Below are 9,866 nucleotides of genomic sequence, written 5' to 3' on the forward strand. Positions count from 1 at the left end.
TTATCTGGAGATAGATTTTCGGAAAAAAACTTAAGGCACTATTTGTCACTGGGATAGCGGCTTTCCAGGGAAGAATACAAAGTAATTCTTGCCTGCATAGATATCATGAATTTTCCTGATTCCCCGGCCCATTAAAAAGAAAACATCACATATTAGGAACTAGCCTTCCTGATTTTGAAGCAGGTTAAAGAAGAGGCTATCGACAATTGGTCCAACTAATATTTTGTTGCTTCATTGATCAATTAATGACAAACATGATAAAGCTTGGCTTAAAAAACAAAGTGGATACACAAATGAACCTGGGTAGAAAGATTTAGTTCAGTGAATCAGTAAATAGTTTAGATTGGTGAACCAATGAATTTGCAGCTACCTATCTGGACCTAAATAAATCAAAAGCTACAATGTGGGTGATTCTATTTTGCACATGAAAAGTCATATAGTGTAGGCAATTATTTATATTACATTCATAGCTTCCAACCATGTCCATCCTCCTTCAGACCTCTCAACATGCTCCTGTTAAGAACATAAATCTTCTTCTTGTATCTGCACACATAATGAAGGAAATATGCCCTAGAGGCAATAATAAAGTTGTTATTTTATATGTCCTTATGTCATGATAAATGTTTATTATTCATGCTAGAATTGTATTAACCGGAAACTTGATACATGTGTGGATACATAGACAAAACACCGTGTCCCTAGTAAGCCTCTACTAGACTAGCTCGTTAATCAAAGATGGTCAAGTTTCCTAACAATAGACATGTGTTGTCATTTGTTGAACGGGATCACATCATTAGGAGAATGATGTGATGAACAAGACCCATCTGTTAGCTTAGCATATTGATCGTTCAGTTTTATTGCTATTGCTTTCTTCATGTTAAATACATATTCCTTCGACTATGAGATTATGCAACTCCTGGATACCGGAGGAATACCTTGTGTGCCATCAAACGTCACAACATAACTGGGTGATTATAAAGATGCTCTACAAGTATCTCCAAATGTGTTTGTTGGGTTGGCATAGATCAAGATTAGGATTTGTCACTCCGAGTATCGGATAGATATCTCTGGGCCCTCTCGGTAATACACATCATAAGAAGCCTTGCAAGCAAAGTAACTAACGAGTTAGTTGCAGGATGATGTATTACGGAATGAGTAAAGAGACTTGCCGATAACGAGATTGAACTAGGTATGTGGATACCGACGATCGAATCTCGGGCAAGTAACATACCGATGACAAAAGGGAATAACGTATGTTGTCATAATGGTTCGACCGATAAAGATCTTCATAGAATATGCAGGAGCCAATATGAGCATGTAGGTTCCGCTATTGGTTATTGACCGGAGAGGTGTCTCGTTCATGTCTACATAGTTCTCGAACCTGTAGGGTCCGCATGCTTAACGTTCGATGACGATATTGTATTATATGAGTTTTGTGATTTGGTGACCGAATGTTGTTCGGTGTGGCACCCCGGCTCAGAGAAACCGAAACGCCCCATATTCTAGCCCAGAGATCGAGGAGAAGTCTTCTGGAATACGACACTTCTTAGCATAGAACAAATCGGCTCTTTATTACAATCTATATTGGGTACAAGAGGTTCCGATATAACGGGGAATCAGATCGGCACGGCGACACTACGGCTGCCATTGTTGCTCTATGCAAGATGTAGAACAACTCGAAGCAGTGGAATAACTTCTAGCAGCAGAACATCGACAACGGTGATGGACTCCACTCCGCAGGGATTCTGGCTAGAACGCTTATCCTAGCTTGCAAACAAGGAATCCACGACAAACAAGCAATCAACTCCGGCATGACCTACATATTGGTATGACACGCCAGGTCAGTACATTGAATGTACTTGTAAGCTCACAACAAGCAAAAGCATTCAAGACAAGCAACATCATGGCAATTATAGTTTAAACATGGATTAACATGATATCATCAAAACAACATGGCATGAGCAACATGATACTGATAGCACAATATAAGCATGGCATCAACATATAAACCTGATGATACTAACATGCAACATGATGACACTATCATGCATCAACTTACTCTGCTCGGGGTTACATCGTAACCATCACATGCATCACTTACCATCCTCAGACATCACACGATCATCTCAGGATCAAATCAAGCTTGGTATAAACAATACCATAGTAATCAATACATGACCACAAGGAGCTTGACCTTTACCCGCGATTCTCGCACAACATCACAAATATCCATCAACTCGGTATCCACGATACCACGGTGATCCTCTCACAATCACAATAAATATGAACCAACTTCTTTCATCATCGAACCAGGGTTGTTATTTAGCACATTATTATTATTACTGTTGACCCACAGTGTGACCGACTACGAACTGGGCCCATATTCGCGGGCGCGGCTATCGATAGATTTAAACACACACTCTGCAGAGGTTAGCACACTATACCCACATCACGGAACCCATGGCCTCGCACTCCCATTAGGGTGGACCAACAGCGTTCCGACAAAACCGACCTACTGCCATGACACTCTCCCGGCCACTCCGACCAACTCCCCTTTGGGTTAAGTCATAGGTGGCCCCGTGCCAACCAAAGGCATCAACAACCACCTTCGTGGCAAAGCAAAATGTCCCAAATGGGACAATCCGGATATAACAACAACGGGCACACAAGGCTTATGCCGTCCTACCTGATCAGGGTAGCGCCCGTGCATAACCTTCCCTCATTGGAGGCACCGGCGAGAGGCATGACAATAGACCCAGTTAGGTCCTTCCCATAAAGGCAAATGTGGTTTCACTGGTCAGCTCGATTTAGTGGCACCATGACTCAGCCAACAGTTGTTCAAGTTCCAATAAGTCCGGTTAAACTTGAATGCAATAAGCTGAGTCATATGAAAATAACATGATGCAACAATAATGCATGATACCAACATAAACATGGATGCAACATAAGCCTTAAGCATAATAACAGTGAATCATTTATCCAGATGAGCATGGCATACTGACGAGCATCACGAGCATAACACTACTCATGGCATAACTACTAGCATCAACAACATCTATCATGCAAGAACATAACGACGACACTACATGCAAGCATTTAACCAACTGGATGCAAAGGAACATGCATAGCAACGACACTTGGAGCAGACGATAGTCATGCACCGAAGACCATCATGAACATCAACACGTACTACTACCAAGCATGAAAGTAATACTAGCAAGACAAATGATAACCAGATGCATCGAAACATAACACGAAGGTGAACATGAATCCATAAGCAGTACCAAAACAACGATAACAGAAGCAGGTAAACAAACAGACAGTTATTGAAGGTTCAAGTTGAAAACCATGGCTACTACATGGCTATCATGCAAGTGGGTGTTATGGCTTGCCTGGGGATGAACAAGGCTCCGGGAAGATGTGCGGTGAAGCCGCGGAAAGAATCGCCGGAAAGGGTTCTCTCTCGGAGGGGGCTGAGTAGGGGCAAGGGAAAAATGGTCATTTCTAGTATGTCAAACCATAGTGAAAATGGTGGGAATGGAACGGTGTTGATGAGACAAAGACGTGGGCATTGGTCTCACCTCAATCGGGGTCTCGAGCAAAAAGTTACGAGGGGTTCTTTGCCAGGGACCCATCTGTAAAGAACTATTTTTCAGCCTGCGCCTAAACAGAAAAACTCAAAGCGCATTCCAGGAACTACGTTTTCGGGATAGTGAAAGCATACTTTTGGCTGAAGCCGCAACACCTTACACTTTCACTAAAACGAAAGCGTATAATCCAAACTACACTTCCACTTATCTAGATAGGCAATGACGGGGCCGGGGCTTGTCTCGCTGACGTGCGGGTCCCATGTGGTGGGACCCGTCACTTATCCACGCTGGCCAGGCGGGGTCAACGCCGTGCAGCTGACAGGCGGGGCCCATGGCCAGCTGGCAGGGAGGGGTCGACGGCTTCATCTTCTTCCCGACACCGCCCGACAGAGGCAGAGGGAGGTCGCCGGCGCGGGGCTCGTCCGGCCGGCTCCGGCCATCTCTGGCGGCGCCCAACCCAACAGAACGCGCTGCGTGGAGAGGCGCTTCCATCCAGGAGCTTAGCGCATGTTGGGGAGGATCGAGGCGATGACGGCTTGGGCTCCAGCGGAGGTGGCCTTCGGCCGAAGATGGGGATCGCGGTAAATGGTGCTCCGACGACTCGCTGAAGGGATGGGGAGGAGCGCCGGAGTGGTGGGGGTCTACTGGTGGTGGTAGAATGGAGGGGGAGGGCTCGGCTTGCTCCAATTTAGGAGGAGCAGGCCGGCGGCCATGGCGATAGGGAGAGACGAGGAGGGGCTCCGGAGCTCGGTTAGATGGTCGGGGAGGGCTAGAGGAGTGAGGGGAGGCTGCTGGATGCTTGTGAGGGGCTCGGGGTGAGATTATATAGGCGGGGCAAGGTGGTTGGGCTTGGGTACTGCCACGGCGACGTGTCGCCGGTGCTCTGGCACGGGAACGGTCACTATAGGGCACAGGAAGGCGACGAGGGAGGGAACAGACGAGCGGCAGAGATCACGGAGTCGTGGAGAACTCGGGGACAAGAGAGGGAAGCCGCCGTGGCACGAACAGAGCCGGTCGGCTATAGTTCGCCCATGGGCGCATGGCGACGAGCACCAGCGAGGAGGCTACGGGAGGGGGAGAGAGGTCCAGGGGGACGGCGACAACGTGGGAAACACGTTGGACAGGTTCACGCGCGTGAAGACGACGAGCACGAGCAGGGCCGAGGCAAAACGACGATGCAGCCATAGCATGCCAAAACGGTGGTCGCCACCAGTACTGGCTAGATGAGGACACGAGCGGCTGCCGTGAGATATCTAGTGACAAGCCCCTGCATCAGGCTGGGAGAAGCGATAGATCAAGAAGAGGTGCACTGGATCGATGGGATTCTTCCTCTGAAGTTTACTACATGAAACATGGCAGAGCACTGCTAATCAACAGGAAATTGATTGGGTCAAATGGAGTTGTCTGGGATGATTGAATACGGAAAGATAAGAATCCTGGGGATTTTGAAGGCAAAAGGGTCAAAGATTAATATAGTTGCTTTGCAACTGACTAAAAGGGTCCAGAATGAAGATCATGATGATGCTCTCACATGGAGTATCAACTTAAGCTCAACTTGGGCAGGGCAGAGTTATTTCGTCATGTGAAGATGCTGAAATAGGTTTCATACCATCTGGATAAACCAAAATGGTACTTCCTTCACAAACATTTCCACTAACCAGAAACTTGCAAAAATTCTAGAGGAAAATTGGCTAGATGAAATATTCCCAAATTGGGTGGAGATAGGTTATATGGATAGGAGAAGGTCTAGAAACATTTACAGCCATAATGGAGCAAGATAAAATACACTTGCTTCACAAACTAAAAATTTGGGCAGAATAAAAGAATTGAAGATGAGCTCATATGGAGGAATGACATGAGCTCTACTTTTGTGGAGGGCTATAATATGATGATACGAAGGACCATGCCAAATTTGAACTCATTTGGATATGCCTAGCTTGTACCTCCTTCACAAAATTTCTTTCTGGATAGAAACTTTGGAAAATCATTGATAAATAATCACTAGGCAAATGAAGTTGAATTTTGGCATGTGGCAATGATATGGACATGAAAAGATGTACAAGAAGTTTGGAGTCAATTGGGCAAAGATAAATAGCACTTGCTTCACAATGCGCTATTTAGGACCGAATAGGGGATGAATTATTTGAACATGATGGAAAACATGGCAAGTGAAATATTTTGCCTTATTTGAGGAAGATATGACCCAACCAATTTATGAGAATTATTTGGGAATTTTAGGAGTGATGGAAATATAGGTTGCTTCACAACCTAGGGCAAATTGAGTTATTCCTTTAATAGAAAAAGGAATATTCTCAAGGAAAAGATTATTGAAGTTGGTCCAAGATGGAAATGGCAAGGTCTAGGGATGGATATGAGGATGAAAATCCACTCTGGAAGGAAAGAAGAGGTCATCTTCTTCATTTTCCAGACCACACAACCATGAAGAAAGAAAACTCAGGCAAAAACCTTAGAAAATCAAAAGAAAAAGAAGGGGCCAAAAACCAAGATGTTACATTCGGAGTCCTGGGTGAGATCTTGGACCTGATGAGGACTCTCAAAATGGTCGAGAGGTAAAGATTGATATATAGTAGGATGGTATTTGGACACCGGAAGTGTTTCGGAGGATACCGGGTACATATCGGGTCATCGGAAGGGGTTCCGGACACCCCCGACAAAAGATATGGGCCTTATGGGCCAAGAGGGGAAACGCACCAGCCATAAGGGGCTTGTGCGCCCCCCATATGGGCTGTCCAAGAAGGAGAAGGAAAGAGGGGAAGGGAAAGGAAAAGGAGGGAATATGATTCCCCCTTCCTTCCTCTCCCCCTCTCTTTCCTTCCCCCTCCGGCAGATGAGGAAAGGGGGGGCGCCAGCCATAGGAAGGCCCCAAGTAGGATTCGGCCTACTTGGGCGCCTCCTTGGCTGCCTCTTATCCCCCCACCTATATATATGTGGGGGGCGCCCCTAGCACATACAACAACAATCGTTAGCCGTGTGCGGTGCCCCCCTCCACAGTTTACGCCTCCGGTCATATCTTCATAGTGCTTAGGCGAAGCCCTGCGCGGATCACTTCACCATCACCGTCACCACGCTGTCATGCTAGCACAACTCATCTACTTCCTCGACACCTTGCTGGATCTAGAAGGCGAGGGACGTCATTGCGCTGAACATGTGCAGAACTCGGAGGTGTTGTACGTTCGGTACTTGATCGGTCGGAGCTAGAAGAAGTTCAACTACATCAACCGCGTTGTCAAATGCTTCCGCTTTTGGTCTATGAGGGTACGTGGACACACTCTCCCCCTCTTGTTGCTATGCATCTCCTAGATAGATCTTGCGTGAGCGTAGGATTTTTTTTTTGAAATTGCATGCTACATTTCCCAACACATAAACCATTAATGTCCAGGTTTACTTGAAGCACGCATCTAATCAAAAGAGAAAATCTGCAGCATAAATTCAATTAGCCATGTAAGGTCGTAGGATATACCTTTGCAAGCAAGGAAATGGGGTGCACTGAGGAATTGTTTCAGTGCCATGATCATGCCAACTCAATCATTGACACAGGAAAATAACCTATAAATAAGAGTGAGATCACCTCATTCTTTACTCTTCCTCAAGAACCTTCCTCTTCTCTTCTTCGTCCGATCTGCACATATCTCGTTTAGAAAAAAACATAAATCAAGAAATCAAAATCCAATAATGAAGTAACAAAACTGGGGGAAGAAGATCGCGAGGGCAAAGATGTGGAACCTAAATTGTGGATGAAGAACGACTACCAGCAAGCAATGATTGGTAGCATTGGCTAGCTCCACTCCAACGAGGCGAGTGATGTCCACTATGCAACTTTATTGTTGTAGACTCATGTTGGGCCTCCAAGCACAGAGTTTTGTAGGACAGTATCAATTTTCCCTCAAGTGGATGACCTAAGGTTTATCAATTTGTGGCAGGCGTAGGATGAAGATGGTCTCTCTCAAACAACCCTGCAACCAAATAACAAAATGTCTCTTGTCCGCAACACACCAAATACAATGGTAAATTGTATAGGTGCACTAGTTTAGCGAAGAAATGGTTACAAGTGTAGTAATGATAGTAGATATTGATTTTTGTAATAGGAACAATAAAAAACAACAAGGTAGCAAGTAACAAAAGTGAGCACAAACGGTATTGCAATGCTTAAAAATGAGGCCTAGGCTTTGTACTTTCGCTAGTGCAATCTCTCAATAATGCTAATATAATTGGATCATATAACCATCCCTCAACATGCGATGAAGAATCACTCCAAAGTTCTTATCTAGTGGAGAACAAAAGACGAAATTGTTTGCAGGGTACGGAACCACCTGAAAATTATCCTTCCCGATCGATCTATCCAAGAGTTCATACTAAAATAACACCAAGTTATCCTTTCCGATCGATCTATCTAAGAGTTCGTACCAAAATAACACCATATATGATACACATCAACCAACTCTAATGTCACCTAGATACTCCAATGTTACCGCGAGTATCCGCGAGTTGATTATACAATATGCATCAAACAATTTCAGATTCATAATACTCGATCCAACACAAATAATCTCAAAGAGTGCCCCAAGATTTCTGCCGGAGAAACAAGGACGAAAACGTGCATCAACCCCTATGCATAGATTACCCCAATGTCACCTCGGGAATCCGAGAGTTGAGTGCGAAAACATATATCAAGTGAATAAATATGATACCCCATTGTCACCACGGGTATTCATAGCAAGACATACATCAAGTGCTCTCAAATCCATAGAAGTATTCAATCCGATAATAATGAAATCTCAAAGGGAAAACTCAATTCATCAAAACAAGATAGAGAGGGAGAAACATCATAAGATCCAACTATATTAATAAAGGTCGTGATACATCAAGATCGTGTCAAATCAAGAACACGAGAGAGAGAGAGAGAGATTAAACACGTAGCTACTGGTACAAACCCTCGGCCCCGAGGGTGGACTACTCCCTCCTCATCATGGTGGCCGTCGGGATGATGAAGATTGTTGAAGAATAAACACCTTTTGAAGATTTTGTGGAAATCATCAGAATCAACACAGGCAGTAAAATTAGATTTCATTTACCCTTGACGAAGAACACGACAAACTGGGAGTTGAAGTTGAGAAGCTTGTCCGTTCAGATCTTCCACGCCCTAACTTGGCGGCAGAAGATAGCTACGACGACGGCGAAGTGAAGATTTCTGCAGCCGGCGCGAGTACGACAGCAACGAGGTCGAGGCAGTGAAGCTCTTCCTCACTAACAACGATGAAAGGTAGCAGCAGCGCTAGGTCAGAGAGCTCGAGCGAGGGGAGTGAGGTCGAGCGGGGTAAATGAGGTAAGAGGAGGGTGAGGGGTATTTATAGTTGAGGTGAAAAACCGCTTGTTCGAGGAAAATGGACGAGCGGCCCCCTGACCGTTCTCATCCTAGCGACATGTGTCATCCACGTACTGAGAAGTGGAGATCATGTTAGATCATGGGTGAGTATTTTAATCTTATCATGGGATGCGAAACGGTTTGATCGGCAAAAGCCAAAAATTCAGATAAGAATATTTTAAAGTTTTTGTTTGCAATTTCATCAACTAACAAGGACACAGTGAATGATCTTGAACGGGTTTCAAATAGAACGCACATGAATAATTTGTGAACAGACTGGGTTGAGTTTAGCATAGAGGGGGAAGGGTCCGATCACATTCACTTAGCAGAAAAAGTCAACTTGAAGAATTAGCAATAAGTGAATGTTGTAGAGGACTGAAAACTCATATATATATCAAGAAGTGGTAGTTACCACCACTTGCGTTTTGTATGTTGTATGTAGTATCTGTCGAAACCGAGAGTATGTACGTGTAGCATGTAGTATATAACAATGATTAGGTAGTATATATACAAATTTTTAGGTAGTATGTATCATTTTTTGAGTATGCTTTTTTTTACATATAAATATGTACGTATTTCACAAATATAACAAAAACTATGGGCTCATATGCAATTTTTTCATGTAACTTGTTTTGAAATATCTTAGATATAGTATACGAACATATTTAAAATAATAAAATAGTATATATAGTACCAGATGCTAGTATATGAGACATGTGGGGTAACTACCACCGAGTGGTAGGATGGATTTTCCATATATATATATATAGGGTGGGTCTATTATGATAGCACGCCTTAAGAGCCTTATTCTGCTAATAGTAGCTTATTCTGCTAACACCCACGACTGCTTCTTCCTCCTACCGCGCACGAGCCCCCCCCCCCCAAATCCCTCA

Source organism: Triticum dicoccoides, chromosome 3B (assembly GCF_002162155.2).
Source record: "Triticum dicoccoides isolate Atlit2015 ecotype Zavitan chromosome 3B, WEW_v2.0, whole genome shotgun sequence".
Classification (NCBI taxonomy): domain Eukaryota; kingdom Viridiplantae; phylum Streptophyta; class Magnoliopsida; order Poales; family Poaceae; genus Triticum; species Triticum dicoccoides.